The sequence below is a fragment of the Talpa occidentalis genome, unplaced genomic scaffold (assembly GCF_014898055.3).
Source record: "Talpa occidentalis isolate TD23 unplaced genomic scaffold, MPIMG_talOcc4v2.1 talOcc4.15, whole genome shotgun sequence".
NCBI lineage: Eukaryota > Metazoa > Chordata > Mammalia > Eulipotyphla > Talpidae > Talpa > Talpa occidentalis.
Genome location: NW_023601543.1, coordinates 67172167 through 67194385, shown reverse-complemented (window position 1 = coordinate 67194385; position 22219 = coordinate 67172167). Strand labels below are relative to the sequence as shown.

General features: G+C 35.9%; 1 pseudogene; it reads right to left on the bottom strand.

Moving 5' to 3' along the window:
- Positions 1–19895: 19895 nt before the first annotated feature.
- The window catches only part of LOC119245712 (ATM interactor-like), a 49143-nt pseudogene continuing 46819 nt past the window's right edge, over positions 19896–22219 (bottom strand).

The following is a 22219-nucleotide window of genomic DNA, read 5'->3' as shown; positions in this document are numbered from 1 at the left end:
ATTTATGTTCTCTGATATTGGATGCATAAGTATTTACTATTGTTATATTTTTGATGTACTGATATAATGATGTTCTTTGCCTAATGTGAACCTTTTTTAGTTTAAACTCTATTTCATCTGATATAAATGTATAGTTATCCCTGCTTTATTATGTATTCTATGTGTCTGAGATATCTTTTTCCATGCCATCACTCTCAGTCTAAATGTGTCCTTAAAGTTAAAATGAGTCTAGTAGGTAGCATATTATGTGATCATACTTATTTATTCATTCAAACCCTCCTTGGTCTTTTGACTGGAGACAAATTTATTTGCATGTAAAGTAATTATTGATAGGTACAATATTACTCCTGTGATTTTCTTTTTTTCTTCTTTTTTTAAAGATTTATTTATTCATGCATACAAGAACTGGGGTACAGGCCAGATGTGCAGGAAGGTGAGAGGATTCACCAGAAATAGAGCAGGGAGCAGAACAGGTGGACTGACTGAAATACACTGCTGAGGGGAGCAGCGGGTCTGCCACACCATGTGGGATTCTCGCCGGCCAGCCAGGATTGAACCTGCGCTGCAGTGGCTGTGGACAGTCTAACAGTGCTGTGCTCAACCATCTGCGCCACTAGGGGAGGAGGCCCTACTGTGATTTTCTTAATTGTTTTCTGTTTGTTTTAGAAATCCTTGTTTCTTATTTTCTCATCTTCTCTGTAATAAGAGGCTTTTGTTTTTGTGGCAGTGTGTTTTAGTTCCTTTATTACCATCTATTATGTATAGACTATAGCTTTTTTCCTTTGTGGTTACCATACAACATACATAAAATATCTTACACTAATTACACCTGATATTAGGCTGATAAAAAACTTAACTTCAGTAGTATACAGAAATTTGTACTTTTACTTCTTCCCATCTTACATTTTAGGTTACTGATGTTATAATTTACTTCTCTTTTGTTGTGTATACAATGACAAATTTTTGCTATTCAAATATTGTTGAATATCTCTTGTTCAATATATTAAGTATCATATATATTCCTATAAAACAAATGCATTTCATTTTGACAACACTATTTCAAAATTATAGGTTTCCTTTGTTCTTATATACTCTGATTTATAAACAATATTCTGAGCATATTATTTTTAGACAGCCAAAGAGCTGCATTAGAAAATAGATTCAAAACTGCTATACTGTACACAGTATGCTCTCAAAGTAGGTAACTGATAACACCGAAAATTGTTCCTGGAGCTAGACCTATAGTGTTTAGACACTTACCAGGCTACTATCAAAATTTTCTTTTTAGTGGTAATGGCCATAAAATTCAGAAACTAGTGGCCACTGAGCTGATTACTATGACATCCTCATAACAAATTTACAACTGTCATACTAGAGACACATATTTCTGACATATGGGTTCTAAATAGATTAATAAAGAGCAACTGGCTAAAGTTATTGGGAAAATCATGTGCAAGGTTATATGATATTAGATAACCTCTAATTTGTACATGTATAAGTTATTTTTTATAATATTTCATTAGGAATAAGTTGTCTCTGTCTTATGAACAGGTATGTATTATAATCTGCTATGTTTATGAAACATGATATGTTATTACAATCAAAATAAATTTAAGAATTACTGTTACTAAAGTACAGATTAACCACTTAATCTCAATTATCTTTACCTAAATTTCAGTCTTATGCAAAACAAATTTCTTGAGAATAAATAGAAATGTACTGCATAGTTCACTTCTTTAAGTAAACAAATGGCTGTACCACATTCCTACAGTTAGTTACATATCAGTCCTATAATAATGGACTATAAAATAGGTTTTAAAATTATATTGTTTTTTTCCAGACCAGAGAGGTCACTTTATGTGTATTCAGGAAAGAATATTAACTTTCATTACATCTTAAAGCACAATATCATTTCTGCCATGACTTTAAGAAAAATAGAGTTCACACATAGTATACTTGTTTACTTGCTGTTTTGTTTTTCTCAGGAAGATAACGTAGTATTTATGAAATTAATTCCATACTTTCATGTGTAGGTCAACTTCCTTAATACTTTTTTTTATTTTCTGAGAATATGTGGTTTTGAACTCAAATTTTAATAGGTTTTTTTTTAATCTGATTTTTTCCCTCTTTAAATTAATGTTATCATCCTCAGGATTTTCCAGTACCATTACTATATTTGCCTAATTTTTCCTCCTCCTTCTTCCTATATTCTAATCACCTAAAATATACCAGCGGTGGATACAGTCAGTGGCAAACCAGGAATTATTCTCCCAGCTATTGGAGCCCTGTAAAAAAAACAGTTTTTAGCTATTCTCTCTCTCTCTCTCTCTCTCTCTCTCTCTCTCTCTCTCTCTCTCTCTCTCTCTCTCTCTCTCTCTCTCTCTCTCAGTGTTTCCTCAGCTGAAGAAAACTACCTCACCAAAGATCATAAGTCCTTCTAAAGTTAACCAACATCCAATGACTGACAAACATAGGTTTATAAATATGTGACCCACCTTCCCCAATACAGGGTAATTCTGAGGGGTCAACTCAGCAGTAGCTGCTTGAGGCCTTTGTTGGGACTGCCTCACAGCTCAATATCAACCGTTCCCCAATTCCATTTCTCATACTCTCCCACAACACAAATACACCTGATATCAATAGCAATTTCTAACATACATTTTGCATGCTAAACTCCATCTTCAAGACTGCTTTTCATAGACTCCAACCTGTGACAGGATTATTTTTACCTTTTCATAACTCTTACATGGATCCTGGAATTGGTCTTTGTTACCTTACTTTCCTGTTATTGAGTTAACCTGGTCTTTATATGTTTTGAAAAGCACAAAAACCTTGGCCAGCCAATAACCTGCTTCCCTGCTACCCCAGTCCTGTGCTCAACCCAATGAAACTAGGAACTCTGTAACTCTACAGAGTGTGACTCAGGACAGTTGCTGCCCCTCTCCCATTGGTCCATAACAAACTTTGCTTGAATATTTGATAATATTTTCTCTAAATTCCTTTCAGACAAGAACTCTAACAAAACTATGTTCCTGTTCCTTACTGACCTAGTTCAGTCTACCATTACCTTTCATTTTTTAACAAGATTTATTTTTATTTTACTTATTTATACAAGAACTGGGTGTAGGCCAGAGGTGTTGGGGATGAGAGGATTCCCCAGAGACAAAGTGGAGAGTAGAACAGGCAGATCTACTGAAATACACTGCTGAGGGGAGCAGCGGGTAAAGAAAGGCAAGGTCTGCTACACCAAATATGGGTGAGCTCCTTGGTCAGAGATAGATCTCAGGCCGTTATGGTGATAGCGCTAAGATTTAACCCACAACCCCACTAGGAAGGCCCTACCTTCCATTATAAATGGCCATCCTTCACTTTTATTCCATGCTAAGTGAGCTTTAAAATAAATGTCCCCCCACCATAGACACATGGATTTTGATTGGAACTCAACAAAGGAACACATTTTAACCTCACCCTTTTCTTAAAAAAAATTCCCTACTTACCTCTATGCCATGATACCCACTGATGTGTATACACTGTTGCCAGCTCATATGCCTTCATAGTAGTTTCCATACACACTCATGTCTTCCTGCATTTCTGCGTAATGGGAGCATATTTAGCCCATTTGTGTCAGAAATAAATGGGATGTCAAGAATTTTCCTCAAAGAATGAAATATGTGACATGGTAAATACATACTTAGCTTCCTCACCCTATAGCATGACCATTCTGATAGGTATTCTAGTTTCTCTCCGATGGTATACCCCAAGTTATAGTAGCAATTTGTTTATAATTCTATCTTTTATCTTTTACTAGCATTTAGTCTTCAAAGTCTTACTTTCCTATTTCAGAATGTTTCCTGCCATCACCTTCCAAATAAATTACTTATATTCAAATACTTGTTTCAAAGGTTGCTTTATTGGAAATCCAAAATAAGCTACTTATGTTGCTAACTAATGACTAGAGCAGGGGTCAAAGGCCTGCGTACCAAATCTGACTTGACATTTATATTTTTAAATATTAGAACAGAGCTATTCACATTCATTTATGTATTGTCTAAGGCTCTTTTTTGTGCTTTATCAGTTGAGTTCAACAATTACAATAGAGACAAAATGAAATACTATCTCAACCTTTACAAAAAAACCATGTTGTTAACTGATCTAAATTATTGACAAGGGCCCCTAAACAATCTCCCAGATCTAGCTGTCCTGTTTCTTCCTGTCCATTTATTGACATATTTCCCCCAGATTTCTTTTTATAAAACTATCACTCATGCTGCTTTCTCCAAGAAATAAAGAAAAGCTATGACCTGAAAATTCTGCTTATTTTCTAACTGTATGTTACTCTGCTTTGCCACCACACACACCTTCTAGACATACCACTATATTCATTATTTGCAGGAATTGTCTTTTTCATGTTTACAAAAAAGTTGTTTTATCTTCATCTGCTGAAATGCCCTCATCTTCCCAAATTGGCTGATAAATCACAGTTTACCCTTTAAGGTTAGATAAAACCCACTATCCCCTAAGAAGCCTAGATAAAACCCACTATCCCCTAAGAAGCCTAGATAAAACCCACTATCCCCTAAGAAGCCCTCTCAGAAGTATATTGTTGTGATTAATCACTTTCCACCATACTTCTCAGCACTGTGATTAAATTTTTGGTATATCAGAGTATACCTTTTATTAAAATGATTTACAGATAGCTATTTCTACCACCAGATATGAACTTCAGAAAGGCAGAAGCCATATCAATATCCATCTTCATATCTGGTGGTAATAGTAAACATAATTAACAAGCATAGATTATAATTCATATCAATCTATGCCTGATCAAGGTCCTGAGATTCCTTGATATACTATGTGCTAGCTCCTTTGTTGTTAGTGGATTATTGGAAGAACCAAGAAGCCAGGGGGAAGGGCTGTGGTGGTAAGAGTGGCAAGGCTTACACTATAGTAAAAGCAACTATTATAATAGTTCAGCAAGCAGAGCATAATTTGTTGAATGCCAGCCTTGTTCATAATGACTATGCTTATAAGGTTTTCCTAATTATAGGCCAACAGTAAATAATTGTGGTGTACTTAAGAGTAGAATTGAAAATAAGCACAGCATTTTTTTTAAAGGTTGCTCACACACATACACAAATGTTGATATATATTTTTGACCAGAATTAATAGGGAAATTTTCATGTATATGTGAAAAATTTATAGTGAGTCTCCTTTATATTATTTCTATTAGTTAACAATTGTTTAAAAACAATTATAATTAGTGTTTAAAAACATGCACATGTTTTCCGAAACTACTATGAATAAAAATGGAATTAGCTTTTTCTTGACTAGTTCAATTTTTTTCAGAGTATAATGGCAACATTAATTCTACTCCATGGGAAACCTCCAGGCCGAGCTATCATGATCACGTTTTGCAAATATTTTTCAGAATAATGAGGCCTGAAAAACTTCTTATGTAACTAGCAACACCTTCTCCAATGCAATCTCTCTTTGCACTGTACCCAGATTTAGCTTTACTTCCTAAATTCCTTCTAAAATTTTCCATACAAATATGTCAAAAGAGCACATATTTGATTACTATAAATATATCTCGAAATGTACCTCAAAAATGCTGAAAAGAACAATTCAAAAACAATGTCATACACATGAAAGGCAAATGAAATCTAATTATTTAATTCTTCTGTTCCTTTCAGTAACTCCTGGTCCAGGAGCTTTTTTCAAAGTCGACATTAACATTTCTAATTCAATAACGTTCCACAATTCACAATTCCTCTTTTGTTCCTTCTCATAAATGTGCTACCTTACATACAACAGACTATATTTTTCACTATATGTTTTCTAAAAATAGCAATGCCAATTCTGAGGGACTCACTGCTCTTTACAAAAAGATTAGTCCTTCCATTTTGAGAAACAAGAGGGTAGAGTTCAGGGTAACCATTGCCACTAAAAGTGAGTAGGTTATTCTAGAAAGAGAGAGACAAAGGGCACTTAAATTGTGTTCATAATCTTTACTCAAATACCTGATTCATGCCCAAACCAGACATACACAGGGTAGATTCAATGAAAACAACCAAGAGATAATAGCTTATATTTCAGAAAGGGGTCAAAGAATAGTTTATAATATTAGTCCACTAAGTTTACTGAGTCTTAAATGGAAATTTAACATTCTTCAGAGGATATATCACAATCCAGGGTCTACAGAGCACAACATTCATAATATCCAGGACAACATTTAAAATTATGGGCAATCCTCAAAACACAATGAAGGATTCTCTATTTTTTTTTTTAAGATTTATTTGTTTGTTTGTTTGTTTATTTATTTATTTATTTATTTATACAAGCTCTGGGTATAGTCAGAAGTGTGGGAGGGTGAGAGAATCCACCAGAGCAGAGCGGGGAGCAGAGCAGGCAGAAGGACCAAAGTACACTGCTGAGGGTAGCAGCGGGCTGCAGGAGAGGTCTGCGCGCCATGTGGGACCCTCCTCTGGTGGCCGGGGAGCAGCCAGGGATCGAACCAGCGCTGCAGAGGCTGCAGGCAGCTTCGCAACCCTGCGCTCAACCGCTGCGCCCCCGGGGAGGCCCATCTCTACCTATTTTGAAGAGAAGACAATCAATAATCAACTTCTTGACATCATCGATATTGAAAATACTAGACCAAATTCCAGACTCTTCAAAGATATAAAGCAATACATGGATACTTGGAATGAAGTGTTAGGAAGACTCAGCAAATATAAAATAACCAAATCTAAATTCTGGAACTAAAACATATAATACATGAAATAAAATAATTTATTGGATGGCCTTAGCAGAAGTATGGGTATAAAATTGGGTATAGCCACTTAAACTAAAAACAGAAAAAATAGGAAGTATACAATCTGAACAACAAAGAAAAAAGGAATGTTTAAAAAAAATAACTGAGTTCTAACCTTGATAGATTCAGTGCAGCAGTCCCAACAAAAATTCCAGAATGAAAGTTATTTTGTGGATAAACAAAATGATTCCAAAATTTATATGAAGAGGGCCTCCCGCGTGGCGCTGCGGGTTGAGCGCAGTGCTGTGAAGCTGTCCGCAGCCTCTGCAGCCAGTTCAATTCCTGGCCGGCCAGGGACATTCCCACACGGCACAGCAGACCTCTCCTGTCTCGCCCCACTGCTCCCCTCAGCAGTGTATTTTTGTCTTTCTACCTGTTCTGCTCCCTGCTCTGTCTCTGGTGAATTTTCTCACCTTCCTATTCCTCTGGCTTGTACCCCAGTACTTGTATAAATAAATAAATCTTTAAAAAAACAAAAAAAATAAAATTTATATGAAGAATCAAAGAAACCAAATTGGCCAACACAATATTTAAGAGAAGGACTATGGTAGCAAGCCCATAAATAAGACCCGTATAACAGTGTCAACTAATCTTTGACAAAGAAGCAAAGGCAATACAATGAACAATGATAGTACATTCAACAAATTATGTTAGAATAGCTGGAAATCCACAAGCAGAAAATGAATCTAGAGAAAGACTTCAGTACTGTTACAAAAATGAACTCAAAACGAATTACAAACCTACACCCATAATACTCCTAGAAGAGAGCAGGAGAAAACATATAAGGCGCTGAGCTTGGCAATAAGTTTTTAGATATATGACACCAAAGGCACAATATGTGAAAAAAATCAATGAGGTGCCCTTCATTAAAATTAAATCCTTCCCTGTAAAAGACAATGCCAAGAAAATGAAATACAAGCCATAGACTGTGAGGAAAAAAATTACAAAAGACATAATGAATGCATGTTATCCAAAATATACAATGAATGCTTAATACTCAATGAAAAGAAAATGTATAACACAATTGAAAAAGCGTAAAAGACATAACAGACACATCAACAAAGAATAGAATACAGATAGCAAATATATATATGAAAGATGATCCTCACATGTCATCAAGGAAATGCAAATTAAAGTAATAATGATATGTCATCACACACCTATTAAAATGGTCAAAATCAGGGCTATTAACACCACCAAATACTGGGTAGGATGAGGAGTGCAAGAAATTCTTACTCACTGATGGCAAGGATAAAATTATATAGCCACATCAGTTTGATGGTTTCTTATAAAACTAAACATATTTTCACTATATGATCTGGCAAACACATTTTTTAGTATTTGCCCAAAGAAATACAAACCATTCACACAAAAACTTGCTAATAGATGTTTATAGTAGTGATAGTCATAATTGCCAAAATTTGTAAGGAACAAAGGTGCCTTCAGTATGGTAAATGGGTAACTTGATCACGATACATCCAGACAATGCAGTATTATTCAGCATTAAAAATAAATAAGCTATCAAGTCATGAGAAGAATGGAGAACTCTTAAATACATATTACTAAAGGAAAGAAGCCAATCTGAAAAGGCTCTATACTGTATGATTCCAACTAAATGACATTCCTAAAAAGAAAAAAAAAAAACAACAACTATGGAAACAGTAATATCAGTGGTTGCCAGAGATTGTGGAGCAGGGTATGAATAGGTAGAGTACATGGGATGTTTAGGATAAAAATACTCTGCATGAAAGTATAATGATGGATGCATGCCATTTATATCTTTGCCCAAACCCAGAGAATTTACAATACCAAGAATAAACCCTAAATGTAAATGATGGACTTTGGTGATTATGATGTGTCAGTATAGGTTCATCAAGTGTAACAAATATGCCAGTCTATTGAGGAATCTGGATAATGAGAATGACTATAATTGGAAGTAGGAGGAATATGGGAAATCTCTCTTTCCTTTCAATTTTTGTGTGAATCTATAATTGCTCAAAATAATATAGTTTTTCCAAAAATGTGAAACAGTTATACAACCATGTCATATAGCAAAAGATGCACCTTTACATAATTGTAGTTTCATTAGTATAGAAGAGAGATATTAAAACATAGAAGTATTAGAAAAAAGATTTGACAAAAAATGAAATTAAGAAATTCAGAAAAATATAAATAGGATACAAATAAAACATTAGACTCAAACTAATAATTTTCAATTTCAGATTTGAGAAAATCTCAAAAGCAGCTGAGGAAAGCAACACATGATATATAACTGAACAACAATTGGAACTATTTTGCACTTCTCAAAAAATATATGAATGCCTGAAGACAATAGAATGACATCTTCAAAATCTTAAATTAAAAATACATCCAATCTATAATTCCATATTCAACAAAAATAACCTTTGGGAGCGAAGGGAAATGTGTTATTACCAAAAATGATGGACCAAAGAACCATCCATCACAAAATGCAGTAGGACTCCCTTCCTCCCCTAAAGAAGAAATAACAGTGAAAACAATCAGGATCAACTTTGCAGAACTCTGGTATCAGTTAAAACATTTAAAACAATCAGGGGAAATCTCAATTTAAAAAAAGAGTGGGTACAATGTGGTGAGAGAGCTTTGTGGCATTTGAGAAGGCCTGCCTACCATACTCCCCTCCATAAAGCAGAGTAGCCATGAACTTGCCAGCCTACACACCTCCTGCAGCTTGATATGGCCAAAGGGAGCACAGTGAATTTTATCCTCCAATAATCCCAGTCGTGTGCTCTAACCTGTCTGATGGTGCTCTCAAGAACCAGCTCAAAGCCTTCTATTTATTTCACCAGACTGGAAGCATTCCTGGGGCTGGGAGATTTTGCTAAAAGGATTTAAAAGCAAAAATACTAGTGGCAACTATCTTGGGGAGAGAGCAGTGTTCAGACAAGCAATGGACATACCAAAAACTTTAGAAGGAAGAGAGTGGGGAAAGAGGTATTTGAAGGAATAAAGTTTTTGAAAGTTCCTGAATATTCCTGGAGGCCAAGGAAGCTACCTGCCTGTCTGAGAAACATGCGCATAATAGATCTGAGATGACTATAAGCTTTCAATTCATGCTTCAGGCTTCACTCGATCTGGGAGTAAAGGCTAACACAGAGTTGTAAATGGTCAGGCTAAAAGGTGAAGGAATAGCTGACACAAAACCATTCTGCAAAGACTGAGTAGACTGAGAGAATATATTTTGTTTTTTCCTTCCTTGGCTCCGGGCATTTATACAAACTGTGAAATACAAGTTTGTCACTAAGCAAACGGAAAGAGGACTTCAGTAGCTGTGTATGAGAAGACTATAAACTTGACAAACAGGGTACAGGAGTCACTAAAACCAATGACATCAACCTACAAAAAGCACCAACAACAAACTGTTAAGAGGGGATGGAATTCAAATTCTAGGATGGTCATATCATTTGATTCAAGATGTTCAGTTTTCAAACAAAAAATATGAGGTATGCAAAGAAATAAGAAGGATTTGGCTCATTCACAGGGAACAAATGAATTAATTAATAAATTGATAAGGAAGCACAGGCATTAGACTGCCTCAAATATGTTAAAGGAACAAAAGGACATCATGGAAAAAAAAAAAACTAATAGAAACCAGCAGAAGAATAGCTTCTTAAATAGAAACTATCAATAGAGAGCAATATAATGGAATCAAATAGAAATTCCAGCTTTAGGGCCTCCCTGGTGGTGCAGGCGGTTGAGCGCTGGGTTGCGAAGCTGCAGCCTCTGCAGCGCCGGTTCGATCCCTGGCCACCGGGCGAGGGTCCCACATGGCATGCAGACCTCTCCTGCTGCGCCTGCTGCTCCCCTCAGCAGTGTACTTCATCAGTCTGCCGGCTCTGCTCTCCCCTCTGGCTCTGGTGAATTCTCTTACCCTCCCGTGCTTCTGGCTGTACCCAGTGCTTGTATAAATAAATAAATAAATCTTAAAAAAAAAAAGAAATTCCAGCTGTAAAAAGTACAGTAACTAAATAGGATAATCACTAGGAGGGCTCATCATACAATCAGATAAAGCAGAAAACAGAAAAGGCAAACTTGAAAACAGATCCATTAAAAAATGAGGTATGAGAAACAGCAAGGGGGCAGGTAGGAATAAAAATGAATAGAGCCTTAAATACTTGTAGAACACCATCAAGCATACCAACATATGCATATTGGTAGTCACAGAAAGACATTTTTTTAAACTGTAGTGATAGGCACACACCAGGGCTTGATGTCTATACTAGATCTTTTATATTGAATATGGATGTTTCTCGAGGATTTTTTAAAGTATGTTGTGTTTCAACTTAATTTTGTCAGTAATGATTTAATTTGCTTCAATTGCTATCCAATATAGGAGATTCTATCTCCAAATTTCTCTATCAGGGGCTAATGAGAATTGCTAAATGGTTTCCTGATACAGAGTAAGCACTCAATAAACATTTGTTGAATGGATGACCTATACCTACTGCTGCATTCAGAGATGGAAAAAAAGTGATTTCTAGACACCATACAGGTAAAACCAACATATGACATAGTCATAAATAATTACCTTTATTTTCGCTTCCTCTACACCGCCCCCATGATTCACACCAATATTGTCATGCTGCCTCCATCTAAGCTCATGGATAATGTCTCATGCTCTCAGTTTCCTTGACTCCCACTAACTTCTTTTAGCCTTGATCTCAATTGTTAAGGCTCTTTCTACATTATGTTTGTTTATTGAATTACTCTAACCAGATAACCATCTTGCTTTCTCTGAATTTATCAACGCTTTAGCCCAAAGGAAAGACTGATATTTTAAGGTGTATTGAAGGCTGGTGGAGAAACAGACTGGAAGAAAGACATTGGCAACACTGATGTCACACCAGATAAGCAGAAATCTACCTATGGCCAGCTATAATGATGTGGCTTACACAAAGAAAATAAAGTTTGGTACTTGCACTTGCTATTATCAAAAATTTAGGAATCTCTATTTACTGGAGTATTAGCATCCCAAAAGCATATGTTATATCTGTTTATTTTACTTAAGAAAAAAATTTGCACATACTACTGGAACATTCTGTGTCAACCACTGATATTATGGGAAAATTGTCCTATGAAACTGAGGCTGAGAGGAGGTAAGTGGATTATTTCGAATTATATAAATAGTATTTCACTCCAAAGTTAGTGTTTTGAAATCTGTGCTAAGTCATCTACAGCACATTATCATTTCTTATTTGTTTAGGTCATTTCTTTTTATTTTGATGAATTAATAACAGGAGGAACAATAATAAAGATATTTCATTAGCATTTATCATGTTCCAGGCACTGGTTTAAGTCCATTAAATATATAATCACATGCTGATCATTGAAGAATACATGTTCCAAAATGAGAAAACTGAGGTACAGAGTAGTTAAGTGACTTGTCGCAGGTCACAAGGATAATAAGTGCCTGTGCAAGGATGTTAACCTTGGCTATTCGTATTTTACTGACTCTCAAGCAAAAGGAAACTTCCTGCTGTTAGTTTTTATGAAGTTAATATTCTCCTTGTTTGCTCTCTCATTACATTATAAACTTGACCCAAATTTAAAATGAGAACAATTACATTACAAATATTTCAACTTTATTAGGTTTCATATATTAGCTTCAACTATCTTTGAAATAAATTAGTTTGTTCCCTCATAAGGTCCAGATTAATGACCTGCTAATTTGAAAATTATTACTTTCTCTGCTTTTTATTGAGTAAAATGTTATACCAACTGGGGTTGTTATTTCAAGCATGTATTTTTTTGCCCACAATAAATCTTAATTAAACAATTTACCTTTAACCAAAATCCATGTGTATATTTTCTGCATATTTGCCTGTATTCAATTTCATCTAACAAGACAAATACAGGAAACCCTTAACATTAGCACCAAACTCAAATTTAGCTTCAATATGTGCGTTTCATTTGAAAGAGTAAATTTATGTGTTATGAAATTTACCATGATGTGAGGGGGCACTGTAATTACACATAAGTATATAACTAAATCATTTAAATTTAATATAGACACATTTATTTATTTCTGTAGAAAAGGAAAACTAGAAGGTATTTTAAGTAGGTACACTAAAAGGGATTTTTGAAAGCTCCAAATGATATTTTCCCTAAGCAAACATGATCTTTTGTTTTCATTGTTGCACTTAGTATTGTCTAACTATAGCCTACACATCTCTTCAGTACTTAGTTTCTCCTTTCTTGAACAGTTCAACTCACAGTATCAAGAATCATCTCCTAATTTAATCACCCCTAGATTAAGTTGCCATAATTACATAATTAATCTGTTTTGAAGTTGCTGGAATTTCAATTTATCTAATTTTTTTTTTATCTTCCATCTCTGCAAAAAAAATTGGCAATTATTTTTTCTCAAACACAATTTGTGACTCCCACCAACATTAATTCAATGAATGAATGAATAACTAAATGGGTTTTCAGTATTTTAGGATGACATTCAGAGATTTCTGTCCCGTGGTCTGATCTTCATCACACAATTTTCTAATTGAACTACCACCCCCAAATATCATTCAGCAGCTGTAATATAGAGCCTTCCTAAAATTTCCTAGTGCCCTCTACTCTGATCTCCCCCCTCCACTGTCCTATTTTATTTTTTTTTTCACTGTCCTATTTATCTTCACCATTGTAAGTTAAAAGATGTTACTTTTTCCTCTACCCCAGACTCTTGTTTTCCCTCTTATATCTATGCAAATTATTTTTTTTGAAAATAGCATATAAATGATTTAAGATGCTGGTTTCACCCAACTGAGAGCAGGAGACAAGAACAATTAAATGACTTTTTATTGTTAAAGTAATCTATTAATTTTTTAAAGGAAAAACTGTATCTTCAAATCTTACTCCCAGACCACTCACAAGATGTCCATTCTCTGCAGATGTGTGTGTATTCTTTCCTGAAACTATATCTAAACTTATACATAATTTATACCGAGTATATATCCAGAAACTCTAAGTTGTTTTCTTTACAACAGTTTCTTTTATTTTTTATATTTTGTATTATCTGATTCCACACTAAGCAAGGAAACACTTTAAGAATTTATGGCAAGAAGTCAATAAACTTCCTCCATTGAAGTAAGAGTCATTCACCTTCCTGAGACACGCGTATTTGTTAAGCGTGGCTGAGCTGCTGATGCTTTGTTCACTTTCCAGTTTTCTTCAAGTGTATGATTCCTCTTGTGGACTACCTGCATGTCTCTGATTATTGAATAATGATTCCATTCCTTTAAACATGGAAGTCACCACAGAGAGCAGGGCACATTGCTAAAAAGGGCCAAAGATGCCAGTTTGACAACATAATCACAAAAAATTATCCTTATTCTATTGAGGACTTTCTTGTTACCCTATAATTTACCATGGAAAACTCTGCTATTGTTCAAGGCCTGGAGATGGCTGGGCAAGGTATCCCTTGTTTAACTTATTTCTGTTGGTCTTTTCCTTTTAAGCAATGCCCCTTTTTTTCCTGAAGGTTACAATTTTCATAATTTTAGTGCAATCAGAGCACAGTTATAAAAAGCTCCTCAAATATAAGGTCAAAAATAGCATAAAAACATAAGACAAATATCATTATTATACTCATCTTTCAATTTATTACCAATATATGTAAGTGATCAATAAATACTGAGAAAATATACCCTAAGGCCTAATTCCATGTAAGTAAATTCTTCAAAAAGCTAGAAAATTATCATCCAGACAAGTACCATGACAATGAGACTAACTGGCTACAATTTTAATTCACTACTACAATAAACATTTAACACCTTAAATGTTAAAGATGTTAACTATGTTTTCAAATGCACTGAAGTCTGTATGTCAAGAAAACCAATTATTCCTGCAAGAATCTTTTTTAAAAACAAGGTGAAGGTTTGACTGCATTTACCATATATATATATATATATATATATATATATATATATGAGCATGTTATATATTATATGCTGTTATATGCATAAACTATATAATAATTTTATATTACATATTAACACACACTGGCAACCAATGGTAGCTAACATCCACACTGTTTCTAACTGAAATCCCAAGATTCTCAGCTGGACTGTGGTAGAAATAGTTACTCTCAAAGGCTTTCAGAATATTGCTATTTTCATTCTCTCCCACGCAAGTACAAATATAATTTTGGAATATAATTTTCTCTTAGTAAAAATGGACTCCAAGCACATTTTATCATCTTTGTTCATTGATTACTTTCATTCTGGGAGAATTATTTGGGCTGTGGTCATCTCATTAGAGCAAATCAACAGAAAAACTTATTTGCCCAAAATGTGTTGATTTATTGACAGAAATCTAGGGGAGAAATATCTGATTTTACTCATGTATCCACAGATCGAAATGAAAACTTTTAGAATAGGAAATTTAAGCAACTCAACAGTATTTACTAATATTAGAACATAATTACTAGTCATTTCATAGCAAACAAAATGGAAATGTGCAAGTTCATGCAGAAATTTTTGTTATACACCATTCTCCTAATGATTCACTATTTCCTAATGATACTGAGTCTAAAAGTGAAAGCCAAGGACATTCTTAAGTATATATCTTTTCCAACTCATGAAATGTTCATGAGCTAAGACTCTAGGGAATCCACAGGCCAGCCCTTTTCCACACAAGTCCAGAAAGAAATCTTTCATAACAGAGGAAATGACGGTTTTATTTTTGAAGATACACTGATAAAATGTTATGTTTCTTTTCTTAAACATCCAAAATAATTTGTTTTATAAAAGAAACACAAACAATATTATTATATATATTATATAAGAAGTTATTTCTGGATAAAGGGACTTGTCAGCCAGTATCTTATGTTCCCTGAGATGTAAAATAGCAGAGGTGGAAACCATTTTGACCCTTAGAAACTTGGAAATTGTACTGGCCACATTGTGCCAGTAAATTGTGCCACCATACTATCATTCCTTTTAGGGACATATTTTCTTAAAATGTTTTCCTATTCTGCCCTGTAGCAGATGCCAACTTTTGACTTATGTCACACAGCATAATCCCTTCCAGATCCATCCATGTTGCTGCAAATGCCATGACTTTAACTTTTTTGATTTCTGAGTAGTATTTCATTGTTTATATACACCACATCTTCTTGATCCATTCATCTTTGGGAGGGCATTTAGGTTGTTTCCATATTTTGGCTATTGCAAATAGTGCTGCAATAAACATAGGAGTGCAGGTTACCTTTCAGATTAATGTTTTTCTTTCCTTTGGGTAGATTCCTAGGAGCAGAATTGCTGGGTCATATGGTAAATCCATTTTTAGTGTTTTGAGTAACCTCCATACAGATTCAGTAGTGGCTGGACCATTTTGCATTCCTGCCAGCAGCGTAGAAGAGTTCCATTTTCACCATATCCTCAACAGTATTTGTTTCAGTTTTTTTTTTTTTTTTTTTTTTTTTTAATATGGGCCATTCTCACAGGTGTGAGGTGGTTTTGATTTGCATTTCCCTTATAATAAGTGATGCTGAACATTTTTTTGATATGCTTGTTAGTCATTTGCATTTCTTCTTTGGAGAAGAATATTTTTACCTCTTCTGTCCATTTTTTTAAAGATTTCTTTCTTTTATTTATGCATACAAGAACCAGGGTACAGGCCAGAGGTGTGGGGCATGAGAGGATTCACCAGAGACAGAGTGGGGAGCAGAACAGGCAGACTGACTGAAATACACTGCTAAGGGGAGCAGCTCATGAGACAGGAGAAGTCTGCCTCACCATGGGGGTAGCTCCCTGGCTGGGGATCAAACTTGTGCTGCAGTGGCTGTGGATAGCTTCATAGGTTGCGTCTTAACCCCTTGTGCCACCAGGGAGGCTCCTGCCCATTTTTTGATTGGGTTGTCTGCTTTGTTTTTGTTGAGTTGTGTGTGCTCTTTGTATATTTTTCATATCAGTCCCTTAAAAATTGTATGGTGTCCAAGTAGTTTCTCCTATTTAATAGATTGTCTCTGTTTTGGTTGTTGTTTCTTTTGCTGTAGAGTAGCTTTTTAGTCTGATGTCATTGCAGTTGTTTCTCATGTTTGTTCTCCTGGCTTCTAGGGATGAATCCTCAAAGATGTATGTCTTTAAGTGAGTGTCCTGGAGTGTTTTGTCTATGTTTTCTTCTATATATTTTATGGTTTCTGGTCTTACATCCAAGTCTCTTATCCATTTCAAGTTTATTTTTGTCTATGGCGTGAGATAGCAGTCTAGTTTCATTCTTTTGCATTTGGCTGTCTAGTTTATCTAGCACCATTTATTGAAGAGACCATTCTTGTTCAAGTGTATATTCTTTGCTCCTCTGTCTTATATTAGTTAACTATATACATGTGGTTTTATTTCTGGGCTTTCTATATGATTCCATTGGTCTGTATGTCTGCTTTTGTTCTAGTATAATGCTGTTTTATTATTATGGTTTTGTAGTATAGTTTGAAATCTGGGAGTGTAATGCCTCCATTCTTCCCCTTTTTGATATTCTTATTCCATTAATAGGAAATGTCTTTCCATTTCTTTATGTCTTGTATTTCTTGATGGCTTGCATTTCTTTTAACAATGCTTTATAATTTTCTATAATTTATAATGTATATGTTTTCCACCTCCTTTGTTAGGTTTATTCCCAGATATTTAAATTTTTCTGGGACAGGGCCTCCCATGGTGGCGCAGGCGGTTGAGCGCAGCACTGTGAAGCTGTCAGCAGCCTCTGCAGCGCTGGTTTGATCCTGGCCAGCCGGCAAGAATCCCACATGGCACGGCAGACCTCTCCTGTCTCACCCACTGCTCCCCTCAGCAGTGTATTTCAGTCAGTCTGCCTGTTCTCCTACCTGCTCTGTCTCTGGTGAATCCTCTCACCCTCCCACACATCTGGCCTGTACCCTGGTTCTTGTATGCATGTATAAATAAATCTTTAAAAAATAAATAAATTTTTCTGGTACAATTGTAAATGGGACGGTTCTCTTAATCTCTCCTCTTCAGACTGCCTGCTTGCATATAGGAGGCCACAGATTTTTTGCATATTGATTTTGTAACCTGCTACTTTTCTGAACTGGTTTATTGTTTTAATTAGTTTCTGCATGGATTTTGGGGGTTTTTATATATATACATATATATATTATCATATCATCTGCAAATGTTAGCTTTACCTCTTCTTTCCCTATTTAGATTCCTTTTATGTCTTTCTCTTGCCTAATTGCTCTAGCTAGAACTTCCAGTATTATATTGAAAACAGTGGTGAAGAGTGGCCATCCTTGTCTGTTCCAGATCTTAAAGAGAAAACTTACAGTATTTTACCATTGAGAATTATGTTAGCTGTGGTATGTTACATATGTAGCTTTTATTATGTTAAGGTATGTTCCTTCTATACTATAGCAAGAATTTCGAAGGCCTTCATCATAAATGGATGTTGAACTTTGTCACATGTTTTCTCATTTGACATCTATTGATATGATCATACGGTTTTTCTTTTTTTTTTCCCTGATATGTTGAATTACACTAATTGATTTTCAGATGTTGAACCATCCTTGTGTCCCTGGAATAAATCCCACTTGGTCATGGTGTATAATCTTTTTGATGCATTGCTAGATTCTGTTTGCTATAATTTTATTGAGGATTTTTGCATCTGTGTTCATTAGGGAGATTGGTCTGTAGTTTTTTTGCGTGTTGTCTTTGGTTTTGAGGTAACAGGATTTTTTATTTTATTTTATATATTTTTACTTCATTTTTCATTTTTTAATTTTTAAAATTTTTTTATTCATACAAGAACTGGGGTACAGGTCAGAAGCGTGGGAGGGTGAGAGAATTTACCAGAGCCAGAACGGGGAACAGAACAGGCAGACGGACCGATGACACTGCTGAGGGGAGCAGCAGGCGAGGCAGGAGAGGTCTGCTGGGCCATGTGGGATTCTCCCTGGCCGGCGGGGAATTGAATCGGCGCTGCAGAGGCTGCAGACAGCTTCGCAGCGTAGCACACAACCTCTGCACTACCGGGGAGGCCCCATTTTTCATTTTTGCACAATGTATGCTTTTTCATCTTGGCTATAATCCCCATACAATTCCCACACCCCTTATTTTGACCATAATCCCTCTTACCCCCCCCACCCCCATAGTGAGTCTCTGGCTTATAGTTTCTTCTTGATTTTGATTTTTACTTTATTACAATTATTCTTTCTCCTGGTCCCTTATTTAGGTTTTCTAAATCCCTGCTATGAGTGAGACCATCCGGTATTTTTCTTTTTCTTTCTGGTTTATTTCACTGAGCATGATCCCTTCCAGCTCCATCCACGTTGCTGCAAATGGCATGAGTTTATTTTTTTTTTATTGCTGAGTAGTATTCCATTGTGCATATGTACCACATCTTCTTGATCCAGTAATCTATTTTTGGGCATTTGGGTTGTGGAATTTTTAACAAACAGTCTCAAAAAAACATTTTAGGAGCAATTTAAGTATGTCATTCTTCAACTTAAATGTTTTTAAGATCTGAAAAGTTTGTACCCTTGTACTTGGTAAGCTTGGCTTCAACTAAATGGCAAATAAGTTTTTAAGGTGTGATTTTTTTTTAAAAAGATGGAACTACTAGCTGTGAAAGGGCAAATATAGGTCACACAAAATCAATCATTTTTAAAGATTTATTTATTTATTTATACAAGCATTGGGTACAGTCAGAAGCGCGGGAGGGTGAGAGAATTCACCAGAGCCAGAGGGGAGAGCAGAGCAGGCAGACTGACGAAGTACAATGCTGAGGGGAGCAGCGGGCGGCAGGAGAGGTCTGCGTGCCATGTGGGACCCTTGCTGGAGGCCGGGGATCGAACCAGCACTGTAGAGGTTGCAGGCAGCTTCGCAGCCCAGCGCTCAACCGCTGCATAACCAGGGGAGGCTCCAAATGTAATTATTTATAGATAAACATATTATACTTCATAATGTCACATTTATACATATATTTCTTATTTAGAAGTACAAAAGGCAAAGAATCTCAATGAATTAAAGAAACTGCACAATCAAATACATTCAATACACAACTGCTGTCCTCATTCCCCAGAAGGAAATTGTGAACTCCACTTTTAGAAGTTGGATATTGTGCATAGTTTTGCACACATTTGGGTTTCTACAGAGCTGAACTGAGTTTCCCTCGTGTTTCAGGCCAAATCCTTCAGAAGAAAGTCATCCATTGCTCATTGTTGATGACAAACAAGCTCCCCAGGCTTTCAAAGCCAGAATTCACAGTTGGTGTTTCTGTACTGTTCAACTGAGCTTTGTTTTGGAAAACAGGTGTGTTTTAGCAGCACAGATTCCTTCAGTTTGGTTCTCTGTGTGAGATGAATCAATACTCATGGAGAAACTGGGGTGTTTCAAATACCTCCTAGAGGCAGATAAGGGCTACTGTCTAAAAAGAAGTTTAAGTCTCTCTTTGTGTGTTAAACATTTCAAGGTCTAAGCAGTTAGACTTTCCCCTACAACTCTTAAGAGTAGGCAGAGGTGTCTGCAAATCAAGAGGCAGTTTGGGTCTCCATATCCTGTGATTTCAAGACTGGCCTGGTGTTCATAGTGCCAAACTCACTCACTTAAGTTTGAGTCTAGATATTGGAGGCTGAAAAGAACTCTTCAGTATCAAAACTGATTGCAGGATCTGGGTTGGGCCACATGGGTGCAGGGTTTCAGACAAAATATTATGTGTCAGACAAAATACTATGATTGTCCAGTGCCTGCTCAGACAGATTACAAAATTGTTTTCCAAATCCCTTAAAATTTCTGCAGTTTGGGTCTGATTATCCGTCACATTATGTGAAGGGAGCATAATATTTTGCGCACTGAAGTTTATAATTAGTGCAGATTTTTCAATAAATCTTGATTTAAAAAATCTTAGGCTACTTCTGTGGTGACAAACCATGAGTTCCAGTCTCTGCAACTAAACTGTTGTTTATAATATCATCTGTGGAGATATAGTATGATAAATGGACCGTCTTAAATTGTCTCCATACATTACAGCCTGGTCTATTTACACCAGGTCATGATTTTGACTTTGCATTCCACCAGTTTGATTTTCTCTAGAGATTCCACCTGACTGAAAACAAGTACATATAAATGTGTCAATCTGAGTGGCTATAGTTGAAGTTACCTCATAAGTGGGCAAAAATGTTCCAGTCTGGAAATTAATGGGAAGGAAAACTTGAGAACCAAAGTTCAAATCAGTCTGAGGACAAGATGATAGAGGAATCAGGGCTAACCCACTGTGCAAAAGGAAACGATTGTGAGGTATAAGGCAGAACTGTTTATTTATTGGCTGAAAAATGCTATTCTTCTGAACCGGCCACCATGGCTCCAGGGCTGCAGCCCCCAAGTTAGGAGGCCATGCCTCCTACTGCAGGCCTCTTCAGCCATTTTTTAAATAGGTTCCTTTGTAATTTAGCTCACACTTGTCTACCTTTTTTTTTTTTTTTTTTTGTGGGACCCTCGCCGGCGCCCAGGTAATGAACCAGTGCTGCAGAGGCTGCGGGCAGCCTCGCAGACCAGTGCTCAACCGCTGACACCAGGGGAGGCCCTGTCTACTATTTTCTTATGCTATTTGGGCTTAACCCCTACTGACAACTGGGTCCATGGTCCTTCCTTTTGACAGACTGCTTCTCCTATGTGCTCTATAACTTTATTTTCTCTCTATTTTTCGAGATATTCCTCACCCCACAGTGGGCAGCATAAATTGTACCAATACCTCCCTTGAAATATTTTTTGTTTGCTCTTACCAGTAATCCCAGGGAATATCATAGTTCCTAGATTGATTTTTTATGTTAACTTCTTGGTTCAGGGTTCCTGGCCCATTCAGATAGAATAATACAAGCCGAGTTCCCTGGATGAACAAACCCCCAGTTTAATTCTTAGAAGATCCTTTTCCAATATAGTGATCAGATAAAAATTACATAAAACAGTGTTTATAAACTGATTGCTGAATATCATTTAATCATTTATTTCAATAAAAGTACACCTATTTTAAAGTTGCTATTTTATTCAGTTTTCAGTCAAAACTTTCATTTTCACATGAGCCCCAAAGGCTTACCTGACGTCTCCTTATGGCAATGACTGACTCCCAACAGAAACACCCCTTTTCCTGAGTCTCTGATCTGTCTTTCACATGCTTCTCTTGTTTCTATCCTCTCCTTGCATCTTTCTAAATTCTGTTTCAGACCCATTCAAATATATCACCTTAATGACAAGTTTAATTATTTCATGTGGATAATGTATGACAATACAGCAATAGCATGTTATATTTACTAAGTGCTACAAACAGTGCCTCAAACCTTCAATGAATGATAACAACTATTATTACTGTGGAGCAACTTTCATTCATTATGACATGCTGTAATGTTCTTTTCTCCGTTTTATAGATAAGGAA